The sequence below is a fragment of the Oryzias latipes genome, chromosome 10 (genome assembly GCF_053564925.1).
Source record: "Oryzias latipes strain Hd-rR chromosome 10, Olatipes_Hd-rR_3.1".
Classification (NCBI taxonomy): Eukaryota; Metazoa; Chordata; class Actinopteri; order Beloniformes; family Adrianichthyidae; genus Oryzias; species Oryzias latipes.
Genome location: NC_136246.1, coordinates 33,569,452 through 33,584,500, shown reverse-complemented (window position 1 = coordinate 33,584,500; position 15,049 = coordinate 33,569,452). Strand labels below are relative to the sequence as shown.

The 15,049-nt window shown below is 42.9% G+C and overlaps 2 long non-coding RNA genes across 4 annotated transcripts in view; one reads left to right on the top strand and one right to left on the bottom strand.

Annotated features, from left to right (window-relative positions):
- Window positions 1-15,049, top strand: part of LOC110015804 (uncharacterized) — a 144,917-nt gene that overhangs the window by 77,591 nt on the left and 52,277 nt on the right. The window lies entirely within an intron of this gene.
- On the bottom strand, window positions 795-3,718 carry LOC111948046 (uncharacterized). 3 transcript variants are annotated; one of them, XR_013658430.1, is made up of 6 exons: window positions 3,146-3,718; window positions 2,901-3,033; window positions 2,386-2,747; window positions 1,853-2,319; window positions 1,124-1,746; window positions 795-1,040 (listed from the first exon to the last, which is right to left on the bottom strand). It is a non-coding gene; the product is annotated as an uncharacterized LOC111948046 (long non-coding RNA). The 3 variants fall into 3 exon arrangements; XR_002874037.2 differs by having other exon boundaries at window positions 2,386-2,572; window positions 2,656-2,747; window positions 2,901-3,716; XR_013658429.1 differs by having other exon boundaries at window positions 2,901-3,717.

Genomic DNA, 15,049 nt, shown 5'->3' with positions numbered 1-15,049 from the left:
GTTATCCAATGGGGTCCAGATGACCCGATCCTTACGTTGACGTGTTCTCCCTACCATGACAGAGGTGGAGAGGATTTCATGTAATCCATGGACACCAGTGAAGATCACAAATCATTGAAGATGTTACGGCTGTGGCCGTATTTGGTTTTGTTTGGTTCTGTTTGCTCTGTGTTTTGTGTATTATTTCTGTATCAGAGTGGGACTTGTGTTTTTTGTGGATCTTTGGGTTTGTATTCTTTGTCTGATTATTTTCAGGTGTGGTGGCAAGGGTGTGGCCTCCCATTGGACCAGCTGGTGGAGGCAGCCTTTAAAGCCACCATTTGGACATCCAGCCAGTGGGAAGGGAGCCTTGCTGCAACAAGTCTCCACTGCAGCTTGGCCCTCTTCTCCATTTTGTTTTTGATTTCACCTCTTGTTTAGTTGTGTGTTGCACTTTTGTATTTTGTATTCGTTGTCCTTCGTAGTTTTGTCTGTGCCCACTCTGATTAGTCTTTTGGTTTATAGTAGGGATGGGAATCGAAACCCCATGAAGCTCTCATGGGGCTTCGTGTAAATGTGCCAGAAAAATGAATGAAGCATTTGGGGCTTCGAAACCACACAGAATAGCGGCATCTGGTGGCAGACAGGACGTATATCATCTACTCCACTAAGTTCCTTGCCCTTGTAACACTTCAGTGTGGAACTAAAACAAAGACAATGTTTGAAGATTTGTGAGGAAGTGCTTGTGTTACATTGTGAATGCCATGTATAAAGTGAGAATGAGTGCTTGTGAACCAGGGTCTAACATGACTGGGTGGGATACATGTTATAGATTTTTATTTAAAAACAGAATTTTCTCCACTGTGCTGGGCTTCAGCCTGTTTCGTCTTTGGCTGACGATTTCGCCAACCTTGGAGAAGATCCTCTCACAAGGCACAGATGAAGCTGGTGTGCATAAAAACTTCATTGCCAGCTTGTAGAGATGTGGGTATAAAACCTTGTGGGTAACCCAGTATCTCAGTGGGTCCTGAGTCCTTGGGATGTGAGGTTCCTTTAAGTACCTAGAAGGACATTAATAGCCTATTGTCATGCACCAGTCTAAAATGAGCAGAAGTTATGATGAGGATTCTAATCTTTACTGTACCTCTGAACCTCCACTGTTGCACTGGCAGTTGTGCTGGTCACCTGCTGTTGAACCCCCACATGCCTGTCCAGCAGGGCCCAGAGACCACCATCTTCCTGCTGACTTGAAGGACCTTCTCTAGGTGGCGACTGTGGCTGTGCCTCTGGAAGTAGCGCCTGCATTGTTGCAGCACACTCTTTAGTGAGTCGCTCTATGGCCGTGTGGGCAGAGCCTTGGCTGCAGAACCCCAGCTCTTTAAACCTTGGGTCCAACAAGGTTGCCATTGACAGAGCAGTGACCTTCTCCAGAGCTGAAAACCTCTCATGGAGATTGTTCTTCAAGTTAGTGGCCAGTTTTTCACCAAGTGGGTGTGTGATCTGACCACACCTGCTTGAGATGTAATGTTTCAGCATTTTGACCATGGGAATGACTTTGGATGCTTACACTTGTTTTTCTGTCGAAAGCTCAACTGTGGCCTCTTGAAACGGTGAAAGAACGCTCAAGCAGTGGTGTATGGCCTGGTAGTCCTCTGAGGTGAGTGGAGGAAGGTCTGTATGGAGGGTGGCCAGAGCTGCCCCCAGTGGCTCTCTCTCCTTAAACAACCTTTCCAACATATTAAATGTGCTGTTCCATCTTGTTTCCACCTAAGATAAGACAGCAAGCACATTTTAAAGGAGAGAAGAAAGTAACACAATAAACAACTGCAAAAACATGTAAAATCTTAGATTTAAAAAAAAGAAAATGTTTCACCTCTTGTATTAATTTGTGCTCTGGCCTGGCCAGCTGTCGCTGCATCTCTGACAGCTTCTCCTTCGCTGTGGTGCTGGATTTAAAAAGACCGACAATCCTACGCCCCTTACTTCGGATATCCTCTAGTTCAGGGGTTTGGGCAAGGGACTTTTTCACCACCAAATTAAGCATATGTGCAAAACACATTATGTGCCGAAGCAGTAATATATTAGCACATGCAACCATGTTGGGAGCACAGTCTGTAACCAGGCCTGTCACCTGGAAGAAAGATTACATGTTCACAAATCATGTATATTAGGTATTGGGAGGCCATATTGATGAATGATTTTGTACTTTATTGATCTGGCTCGCACCTTCCCTTGAATTCCCCATTCTTCCATGAGAAGATTTTTGGCCTCAGCCAAGTGAGCTGCAGTGTGGGTTTGGGGAAACTTCAGAACCCCCAAGACCACAGAGGCCAGCTCCACCTAGAATGAACAAATTCAAACTGAGATACATAAACCAAAGCATTGCACAAAGCAGGGGATACCTACCTCCTCGGTGATAAAATGGCATGTTACAGCCAAGTAAGCGTCCATGTTAATGGATGTCCACATGTCTGCTGTAAGGCTGACAGCAGAGGCCCTGCTAACCACATCTAAAGCCTTCTCCTTTTTGGCTTTGTACTTCTCCTGTACTATTAGGAATTATGTAGGATGGGTCCAAAAGGTTGACAAAAGCCTAATAGTGACAAATAAAATACAGCTTATTATGTACACAAAAACATAAATAATGTAAATGCTATATAATATTAGCCACCTTACCTTGAAGCCTTTGTCTTCAACAATTGAAAATGGTTGTGCATCCATTACAATCATATCCACCAATGCAGAATCAAGTTCTTGCTTTCTTGACACTGCAAAATATACATATGAAGAAAAAAAAAATTATTTGTAGAAGCTGAGCCTCGAACCTGGAACCTCAGCATTCACATGTCACTGATTTTTCCACTGAGCTATCCATTTTAGTTCTTATTCAGAGTGCCATTAGTTGGATATATTCTTATTACCAATATGAGGTGGATTGAAGGCTTGATTTGCCGACTGCGGAGTTTCAATATGATGAACGGAGCGGAGATGTCGCATCATGGAGGATGTACTATCATTAAATGCAAATTCATGTTTGCAAATCAAACATTGCACCTAAAAAAGAAATGGAAAGAATAAAAATGATTCCTTTCAACTGACAGACATACCTATAAAACTGACATAATCAGCAATGGCTACTAATAAAATAAAGTTAATAGTGTATTACCTTATTTGGAGAAATCAAGTTGAAATGATCCCAAGCCACAGAACGCTTTTTACCGGGTGCCATGACGTTGATTCTTACGATACACGGGAAACAACAGAACTGGTCGGGAAACGTTGTTTGGGATTCATCTGTATTTATAGACAACAGCGCGCCCTTCTGATCAAACACACCTGAGATCTGAAACCTGGTTCAGGTGAATGATGCATTTGGCGCGTCATACGTCATCAATCACGTGATCTGCGCTGGTTGACACACGCTTCGAAACATTGTGCCGAAACACTCTGTTTCATGAAGGTGAACCGCGCGCCGAAGCCCCGTGTCAAACGGGTCATCCCTAGTTTATAGTTATTTAAGTGAAGCTGTAGGGGTGAACCGCCAATTTGTTTAGTACATGTTTTCTCCTGTTTTTGTTAGGTTAGGGAGGTTAGAGTTTTGTCATTTATTTCCCTTTCTTTTCATTTACAGGTAAGATTACATGTTGCAGTTAGTTGGGGTTTTGTTTGTTGTTTTGGCCTGGGTTCACCCTGAAGCCTTTTAGCTTCACTTTTAGTTATTGCTGGTTGTTGTTTATTAATATAATAAAACTTTATATTATATTTTATGGAGACATTTGTTTGGTGTTTTGTGTTGCAGTCAACTTTGGTAGCCAAACCTTTACTTTTTTATGTTATGCCCCCCCCCCTAGCACCCCTAGACATAGAAGGGGGCGTAACAAAGAAAAAAGGTTCAGAGCACTGTCTAGTGGGTCTAGATGACCCAACTCCCAATGTTAAAGGGTTAAAGGAAACCCAACGAACAAACTCTACAACCTTTCAGATTTTCACTGATGCTGTGCAAAAATGAAATGAGTCAAATGTTCAATCATCCTCATCCATAGAGAATTTAAAGCATCTTTGGAACATCGTATCTTCACTGCAAATGAGCCGTAGATGAACAAATCGACTCGAGGAAGCAGTTTTTGCGGTTTGTTTGATTTACTAACAGCTCTGCTAAAAGTTTGATTTAAGCTTTCCTGATGCACAAACGCGCTCCTCATCATGTTGGCTTAATCTGTGTGGACATGGTTCAACTTCACTGCTTCTGTTCTAATTGCTGCTTTGCTCTGTGTTTGCAGATGAAGTGTGGAGCATAAGGCAGAATGTTTGTTTACATCATTAAGGAAAAGATAAAACTGAGTAAACCAGACGAGAGGCCAGAGATAGTTATCAGAGCAGTCTTCCGAATCCTATAACATCAAAAGATCAGATCTTTAAATCCTGAGATTAGAACAAATGCTTCAAGTTTAGAACGATGTTACACACTTTGTTTACCACAAAAACAGTTTCTACTTTGGCTAAAAACAAAATAACTCAGACCTTATGGTGCAGAAACATGGTGAGCAGTCTGATTTCCTTTTAGAAAACGTTGCAGGCATCTGCCAGTAGATGAGGTCCAATCACCTTTAATCACCTTTTATTCCTTGGTTCTGTATCCACAGCTCTTCTCCTCTGATGAGGACAGGAATCAAGCTTATTCCTCTGCTCCCTGATTAATTTTTCTTTTTTAAATGTAATGAAACCATCAAATGATGGTATAATCTTGTCATTATCCCCATCCTAAAACCTTCTGTTAAGTTTGTCAAACACCCACATCCTCTCAAACAGAAGCTTCCCACATCTGAAACAATCCCACTGGAAGCTGAAGGTTAGCTAAACGCGGAAGCATCACAACAGGTGAACCACAGGTGAGACGGGAACGGCTCTGATGCTGCGAACTTTAACCCTTTAACATCGGAGCTAAAACCCTAAAGCACAGGTTCGTTGAACTACTGTAACTTTTCACACATTAACACCATTAACGTAATTCTAACGGACTCTGCAGCTTTGCGCGGATGTTTAACACTTTACGGTATATCAGCATAAAGCTGCTTTTCTTAGTTTCAGAATTACATTCGGTTTTTTTACTTCTGTCAAACAGCTGAGCAAACAAGAGGCCTTCAGATGAGAGCTGAAGGCCTCTTGTGTTGGACACATTTACCTGTTATAATAGGGGGCGATGAATCTTCTGACACACAAGGTGCATATTTGAAAAAAAACCTTTTGTAATTTAAACTACTGGGCTGCCGTGGTTCGATTCCCGCCTTGCACGCCCATGTGTCGAAGTGTCCTTGGGCAAGACACTGAACCCCACCTTGCCTCTGGTGGGATGTTGGCGCCAGTGTTCGACAGCGGAGCCGCCACCAGTGTGTGAATGTGTGTGTGTGTGGGTAAATGGGACTGTGACAGTAAAGCGCTTTGGGGCTTTGAAAGAGGGTAGAAAGCGCTATAGAAGTATACGCCATTTACCATTGATTATATTTGTAGCTGTTATTTGTTGGACCGGACGAAAAAGAAGAGAAGGGGAGAACAGAGAGGGATGTGTGTGTGGGGGGTTGGAAGATCAACAATATACCGGATGCACTTCACACTCAACTCATATGATTTCTGGTTTGGGTCCTTTAATTTGCCCCAACTTCACAAAAAAGTGCTCCAGCGCGGCGTCCAGCCAAAAATTTGAAGCCAACCAAACAGATTCAGAGCGCCACAGAAGCCGAACCGGACCTGATGCCGTGTGAGCCAAGGGTCAGAATGGGGCGTAATATTTACGTATTTTCTATTTTTCACAATTAGGATCTTTTACAAACGGCATTTTTTTATAATCTGCTCCTGATTCACAACGATTTGAATAAAGAAAGGAATGACTTTTTTGGTTACAAATGGCTTTCTTTTTGATTAATTATGAAATAGTTGGGATCAGTTTAAATCAGCTGTTTTGATGTTCGACATTTGTGTTTGTCCTGCAGGTTTTTAGTTTTCATGTTGTTGTGGATCATCATATGAGAGTGTTGAGGGTGATGAGAGAACACAAACGCTGGACGCTAAAACAGCAATGTTCAATGTGTGAGAATATATACAATGAAGAGAGGTGGTAGCAGCATTAGCGTTTGACTTTTTGTTAAAAGAACATTCCAGAAGGCTGCTTTTCCCATTCCACACAAAGCAGCTGGGAGTCTTTTATGTCTTCACAGGTTTTTTTTAAGACCGAGCTCAAACAAAAGGATGGCAGCTTTTAAATGCAAAAAGAAAGTAAAGGGATCCATGAGGGGGAAGAAACAGCTGCATGGAGATGAGCGATAGAGCAGCTAATTGTGTCCTGGGAGATAAAGACGGCAGCTAAAGAGGGAAGAAGAAGAAACTCCTTCTTGGTTATCAGCTTCCCTCTGAGGCAGCGGCTGGTTTGCAGTTTCTTCTCTGCAAAAGAAAAAAAAACGTGTTAAAAGAAAAAGAAAAAGGTATGAGGAGGCACAAAAGACGCTTATCTACCTTTGAGTGAGCAGACAAAAGGAAGAAAATCTCAGCTCCTGGCTAATTACAACCCAGCTGATGAAAGAGACTAAGAGGGAAGGTGCAGGAAGAAAATCCCTCACCTGAGGGGGGTCGCAGAGGTCGTGGTGCGTGGCTGTCTGTGTTTTTCGTCCTTGTCGTCGCACCACATCAGAATTCAAACCAAAAACCGTCTCTAAGCCAAATGAAAGCAAAGTGCCCTCTTAACTTGTCTTTCTCATCCTCCTCTTAAAAACTCCGACTGCCACTTCGGAGCGTTTTATCCTTGTGAGGATTTAAATTCATTTCCCTGAATGAAATGCTTAGCATAGATAAGACTCTGAAGGAAGAGGCTGTGAGCACGTCCAAAGACTTTCACACTGTAAATTCCTCACTACTGGGATTTTGTCCAAGCGTTTGACATCTCAATGTGTCGCCTTTTGGAGCTTATTGACGAGTAAAGATTTGGACGTCTTGTGTTCTGTTCTCTCTGAACAAATCACGTCTTTTTTATTGGAAGACCCAACAAATATGATAGAATTACCAGGACAGTCAGAGTCAGCAGTGGCTCTCAGTTATCTGTGAAGCCAAAGTAGAAGGGAATCCACAGTTTGATTGATCATAGCAGCCTCTTACAGTGTGCAGCAAAGATTATCTATGTTGATCTGGGACTGAAAAATCCAATGAAGGACATTTAAAGGGAATGAGACTAAACAGCCCTGCAGCCTTAAGAAAAACCCGTCTGTGAGGCTGACCGGGAACAAGACTTGAAATGAGGATTAGACTGTGGACTGAGGAGTGAAGGCCATGTAGTCTGAGCCTATCAACACACTGATGGGAAGGAAGGAGGGCGGATGAACTGATCCACTCATCAACCCACAACCAAAGGTGGAGGAAGAGCAACAATCTGCAGTCACTGTCATTAGTTCAGTAGCATGAGGTGCCCAAAAACTGCATCCTGTAAACATTAGGTTAGTTAAGGTTAGGTTAGGGTTAGGTTTGGTTAAAGGATGGTTAGGTTGGGTTAGGATTAAATTTTGGTAGATCAGATTAGGGAAGGTTAGTTTAGGTTGCTATAGGGTACGTTTGGGTTACATTAGATTGGCGTCTGGTAAACTGGGTTAGGTTGGTGGATGTAGGGGTAAGTTAGAGATAGGTTACTGTACATGCTTGACTAGGGTAGGTTAGGACACTGTACGTTAGGTAAAGTTAGGTTACTTTAGGATAAACGCCGGTTAGGTTATTGTAGGATTCTTAGGTTATGGTAGGTCAAAGGTAGTTTATTGTACAGTAGGATAGGTTAAGGTTGGGTTATGGTAGGGTAAGTTCAGTCAAGGTTAGGTAAAATAGAATAAGTCAGGTTAGGATAGCATCAGACATACTTTTCAGATGAAAACGGTCGATGCTCCTCAGACTGTTTTTTCTCTCTACTCCTATGTTAAAAACAGCACGCACAGGTCACATGACCTGACAAACTGCCACCGCAGAATCCAGTCGTGAACTCCTCTGAGAGTCTCTGTGATGTGCTGGAGAAGGCTTGGAGGTCCAACTCTACTGCCACGGGTGACAGATTTTGGTGAAATTAAATGTGAGATTCACTTTGATGTTTCCGGTGTGGTTTTGGGCAAAGCGTGACTTATAAAGATGTTTTTTCCCACCTTAGAGGTCATTGTGACCATCGTCACCTCCACAGGCTGGTTGTAGAGTTTAGGTTTATTCAAACGTAGCAGCAGGTTTTCCATCGTAGAGGATCCTTTAGAAAGTTTAGAAATAAAATAAATGAGCAACATTTTGAGTGCTTGATATGAAAATGAAGCAAATGAGAACCTTTACTTTGGTAAAAACAAAGAAGAAAAGGGCTTTGTTGCCATGACAACGTTGCACTGTGATTCTGTGGATGGGTTGTGTTGGAAGCAGAGGACAACCTTTGCTTTGCTGTTTGTGGAAAAGTAATGTGACATTTCCAGGCAGCTGGAGGGCAGCTTCAGGCAAACAAATGAATTCGGTCAAATGTTACATTTGTAATTATTATATCCTTTATTAACATTTCTGCTTAATTTAAAATAATGAGCTTGATGGCGAAGCTGTCTTTACAGCCAGAGAAATGTGAATTAAGAGACAGACTTCTCTGGTTCCAACAGAGTAAAAGGTGTTTGAGGGAAAAACCACCAATGTTGGACTGCTGATGTTTCGGGAGCAGAAGGGCTCAGCTGGGAGTTCTGGACCTTGTAGTGGACTGACAGTAACATCAATAGCGTCCCTGGAGCCATGCCGCTACCAAGGCTACCACTTCTTTCTATGCTTGGCGTCACATCTTCTGCCAAAGAGCTTGAATTAAGCAGCAGCGCATACTTCTGCCCTCGATCTGCCTCCCTCGCCTGCAGCCGCATGTTCAAAGGTCAGACTCACGACACACACTTCAGACGGTTTCTTTCTCCCTCCTCTGAGGTTGAAAGCAGCTCCTGCAGGTGAAGTCACACGACCTAACAAACGTCCAACCAGCAGCACATACACTCACTGGCTTGTCGATCCGTTGTCGGCGCATTGATATGCCAGATTAAGTGTGACGTCCGCTGAGAGTTAAATCCCAGAAAAGCCGTCAGCGCCTCCACTTCCTAATTTAATTATTAAACTCCTGAGTCTAATTAGTGTGGGAGGGAAAACAGCTGCAGTCACCTGGGCTCTCCACTCCATTTTCGTCCTGGAAGAATTGGAAACGACAAGATGAGTCTGGAGGGATTGGTGGAGGTCTGTGTTTGATGGATGTAGAGGTGCCGATCAGCAGGAAACCCTTGGGATGCGAACACGTGTTCAGCAACAGCTGGAACGCCACCGCCGCCTCATCTGCCAGGAGCGGAGAAGTTTGCTCGGTGGAGAAAGAGCTGTTGGGAATTTATTGACAAGTTGTGGCGGAGGTTGTCGCTGCTCACCGTCTGCTGTGCGAGTAATTAAAAGGGAGTGAATGTAGAAAGCGTTTTTGCAACCAGGGAGTGGCGGTACAAACATCAGGGAGCCCAGGGTCGGATGTGATGAGGTTCTGCAGATGTTCCCCTCAACAAAACCTTCACAGGTTTTACACTTAGCCTCATGGCATTAGACTAAATATGAGAAGGCAATAAAAAGGCCAGGTCAAGTTGATTAACAAGTAAACTTCATGCCTAGTCGTAAACATGCAGGAAACTTCTGCAGCTTGGTGTTTGTCCTGATGAACGCTGTTGGAGGCTTCAAAGCGAAAACAAGCAGCTGCAGGGCGCGCTGCCTGTTCTGGCTGAGGCGCTTTATGTGAGTCCCCATGTTGGATAAACTAAAAGGCCTTGGATGATTATTGCCGAGGGAAAGTATATCTGGGGACTTTGAAAACTGACTTTTTCTGAAGATATTTTTAGCAACAACTGCAGAAATGTTAGAATTATGGATATGGCGTTTGCTTGTTCATCCTGCAGGACTATTATTCCTGGTATTTATTTGAGTTTTTAAATGTTGTCAGCATTTGACTGAGGGCGTGGCCAGGTTGCCCCTGTAACACAGCTTGATTTCAGTTGTTTATCCACCAACGTAAATGTTAATAAATATTAAAAATAAAGAAGAAGAAAGTCAAAAGCTCTAGGACAGGGGTGGCGAACAAGAGCCGAATTTTGGAAAGTGTCCACCCTCACTACACCCCTGATTCCATGACTCGACTTCAAGACGTCACCTGAATCAAGGAGAATCGTCTTCCACCTTTTCTGCTCTGACTTTTTCTACCAAAGGTCTCAAGTCTTGCTAAACCTGTGAGGCACATGTGTGACCTCCAGCCTTCAATGGAATTATTTCTGCCCGTGTGATAATATGTGATCCCAGTGTTCCCTCTTTTATTGTGGGGATACCTTCCATAAATAACCTGCAGTAGATGAAATCTGCAAAGTAGGATAACAGATGTTTTAGGCTGTTATCAGATGGACATGAACATTTTCACACGTTTCTCTGCCGTTTAAAATCTCTAAGTTCAACCTTCATAGACTTATGGAACTCTGGCACACTGCATGTGCAGCATCTCTGTACAGCACGGAGGGGATGGATTGACAAGATCAACAGCCAATCAGGACACAGAACACAAACTAATAAAATAAAGCCATGTTACGCTGAAAAAAATCTGCAAAACAGTGCGAAAGGTGAACCACGAAGCTGTGAGGGAACACTACGATTAAAGCTACACTACAAACCCCGCATGAGCTGCTAACCCCTTTACACAATGAAAACCTCTTGAAGACCTGTTGAAAGACTGCGAGCAGCAGCTCTCGCCTCCTGGATGAAGACAAAAAAAATCATCACAGAGCAGTTGTCATAGTGATGAAAAGCATTTCTTCTGAGGCCTCACATTGGTGAGACACCGAGATCTCAGAAAAGTGAGCATCCAGCTGAGCAGTAAACTATTCTGTAACCCTTCAACACCAGAGCTTTAGCTCCACTGTTGACCTTCTTTGAATGTTATTCCAGTGGATTCTGAAGCAGACAGAAGCAGCTTTGTGCTGTTGCAGCTTTCAGAATCTGCTGGAATCACATGAAATGCGTAAATATTCAAGGAGTTGCTGTAGTTTGAGGAGTGCATGTTATCCCACGTTGCCCGCGACAGTCCCGGTTCTAAAGCGTTAATTTGTATTTCTTTTTTACAGCTGGTACTGGTCATTTTGATTTTTTTTAACCAAATACAATTCTGGCTGTTCTGCTAATTCCAGCATGTGGAAGATGATTGATTACTTTGATGAGTCCTCACAAAGATGGAGGCCAAAAGAACGGAAGAAACTTCAAAAATGTCCTGGAGCAATGAGATACACGATATTACCAAAAGTATTGGCTCACCCATCCAAATGATCAGAATCTGGTGTCCTAATCACATGTTCTGGTCACAGGTGTATAAAATCAGCACTCAGGCTATTTTCTCAAACATTTGTGAAAGAATGCAAGGTTCATGAAGACATGGATGACAGAGTCCTGACCTGAACCCCATAGAACACTTCTGGGATGAGTTAGAGTGGAGACTGACAGCCAGGCCTTTTCTACCAGTGTGTGACCTCACCAATGACCTTTGGAAGAATGGTCAGAAAGTCCTAGAAACACTCCTCAACCTTGTGGACAGCCTTTGCAGAAGAGTTGAAGCTATAATAGCTGCAAATGGAGGACCCATGGATGACAGATGACAAGATTCATGACTTGAATCTTAAAGTTCTTTGGGTCAAACTCAGAACTCAACTGGAGACGTGGTGATACTCCTTCATTGTTTCATCTAATCCGTGTTGATATAAAGTGGGCAGATCATTGGTGGTGGTAATATGATGAATGGAAATGCAGCTTCCTGAATGAATGGAAGCACTGGGAGCTGAAGACAGGAAAGATCCTGCAGGAGCTGCCCTGTTGGCCTCTCAGACAGAGAAAACCGTGATTTACTTCAGACTGTTGAGTGTGAAAGAGTGTAAATGTCCCCTCATGTATCGTCAGCATAAACGGGTTTGAATTATTCGTTGTTCCATTATACTAATGGCTCTGCAGAATGCAGCGGAGTCGATTCAGCATCACACAGAAACAAAACGATTGTTTCTGCAGACTCTCACACACAGGTGGGAAAAGGGCAAACTCTCAGCTGGTGACGTTCATCAACGGCTGCTGAAAGGTCACGCCATGTCTGCTGCACCCGCTGGACTGTTTATTGTGGCAAGGTGTCCCCCCAACCCACCCGACCTTTCCTCTGGCTCCTGTGAACTAGCCTTCCTTTTACTTAGCAGCTACAAAAGACGACGTCCTGGTTCAGAACACACCTGCTGAAGCTCCGCTGTTTTTAAAGACGCACTCCAATGAAAATTGTGTTTTTGGTGTCTTCAACATGTTCTTGTGGCATTTTTTGGATGATGGAGGACACATACACACACACACACACACACACACACACACATATATATATATATATATATATATATATATATATATATATATATATATATATATATATATATATATATATATATACATAAAATTAAGATTGAAATGACATTTCTCAGTACTTCTTTGTTCAAATCAGGAGCAGGTGAAAGTTGCAGTTTGGAAAAATCCTGTATCTGTGATGTAGCTGCTACAGTTGATGGGCCACTAGCTCCCTGCTCTGCTCTATTCTGATCATCCACCTGCAGACAAATAGATCCATGAACGTCTTTGTTTTCCTCATCTGAGCTGGAATCTGGATCTAAACTGGACGGCTGGATAGATCTGATAATGCTGCCATTTTTGTTGCAACAGTGATGTTAGGTTGGTGGTGTGAGGGGCTGTAAGCTAGGGGGAGAGAGGGTTAAAAAAAAGGGATGATGGGACATGTGGACAGGCTTACTGTCTGACTTACTTATGTCCAATAAAACAACAGATTTTTTTAAGGTTTTGACTAAAAACAGCATCATCATAATGAAAATACCACTGGGAACGCTTTGAAAACAGATGAAAAGATGATTGGAGTGGGCCTCTAAGAGCAGCACAGTAATCCACATAGTAAACTCTTCAACATTTGTTAATTGTATGTTTCATCTCTAGCGAGCTTTGAGGTTCATTCATGGTAGTCTCTCCTTTCACATGTCCAACACCCCTCAATGACAGCTACTGTTCCTGCGACTTTCATCATGATGCATCATGGTCTTTGTGTTCGTCATAACTCTCTGAGATCATGTGACTGCCAGGTACAAGGGTCCGCAGTCCAGGAGACGTCACTGACTCCTGGCACGATTCTTGCAAAGGCAAAAGAAGTCAGTAGCTATCATCAGTTATTAGGATCGTGGCTCTATAGATGCTGTTTTCTTTTGCATAAATCACAACTGTCCTCACAAATGGATACAGGCTGTCTGCGGGGGGAAAATAGTCAAACCTGCACATTGTTGACTCACACAAATGGTACAGATTTTTCCATTTCTTCAAACCCCCAAATCCTGTAGACTGTACAAGAAGCCCGTTAGTGCTTTTCATGTGATACGTGCACGCTCCTTGGTGCACCTGACTATTAAACACGAGGAAATTGGACAATCAGAGTGTGGTTTCTCTGGACGTCCTATGGACATAATCACGTGCACACCTTGTGTGTGTTGTGTTCAAACACAGTCCGTACTAACCACTAGAGTGTGGCGTAAGGACACCGTATGACAGCATCACCTGTACGTGTAACTTTCATTAGCCTTACATCGATACACTTACCACACGCACGACAATGGTACGTACCATTTTCATGAAACCTAAAAATGGGTGCCTGTGACCAAGACTTCCTCTGTATCTTACCTAAGATGGTCTGAGGCATTTTCTTTAAAAAAAATCTGTTTGTTTCCCAATATAGAAGATTTAGTACAGTTTATAGACTAACTGACCTAGTTTCAGTGAAGTAAAAAAACAAAACAGATAAAGGCTAGCCATGACTCTGCTGCTGCGCAATGTTCCCAACAAGTTGAGAAACAATTTCATTATATTTTACCATAACATTACCCTTTTGCAATAAGTCAAGACTTTGTGGATGGTCCCACTTTGAGGCACTGCCTGTTCTAAAGAAGCTCTTAAAAACGAGTTTTTCCTCTGTCGGTTTATTCCTATTCTTTTGTTGCTCGAGCCCTGATGGCTGAGGAATTCTGGAAAATATGTTTGTTGATTAAGCTACATAAAAAAGAAGAGATTCAGGGACCTTTGACCTTAATACCATGCTGCCCTTTTTAAAGTGTGCGCTCCCAACCAGGGAAGAGGACAGTAATGCAGTTGTTCCTGCAGTATTAGTGCACCGTGTGCACTGGCATCGTGTCGGTCTGCAGTTCTACGTTTCACCTCACAACCAAATAAAACCTACAACCGATGCAATCAGCAGCTGCTGTTGTAAAGCAGCCATCAGTTTCCATTGTTGGTAAATGAGCAGCATTTATTTTTCTGCATAGAGGATATCAGTCTTTAACCCAAACACGGAGACGTTTCATGACCCGAGACAGAGATTGCATGTGTCACATTTGCTGTATTTTCACACTTCCACTTTTTGTTGCATCACATCCTTTCATATTGCAGTGTCAGGCTGTTTTGACTTTCTCTTCTTTGAACAAACTTTTTTTTCTCTGTTAACTTCACCCTCCACAGAAATTTCCAGTCGGCTGTGCCAGTCCGATAAATACCAGGACACAGTTATGTGTGTCGGTGAACAACAGGCATTTTTTTGAAATGTTAATTAAAATATTTTGTCCACCCTCAACATTGCGAGCCTTTTTGTGGACGCGCTCTGCTTTGTGTTCATAGTGAGCGTCGCACCGCAGCACAGATATTCACAAACGATTCCAGCTTCCTTGAGCCATAAAAACCCTAAAGATGCTCTGAGTCACATCCCTAATTAAACTTTTACCATTTAGGGGCTGAACTTTGAGTGAAGAAACAACAACGCTGTGTTTATGAAATCATTTTGGTGGTGTTGGATGCCGAGGACGCGGTCGCACTGCAGCCACTGTTAGCAGGTGTTTGCAGCTCTCGCTATATTTTTAACATGTAGGCCGCTGCACCCATTCAGTCTCATAAAGCTGCTCCGCTGTGATTT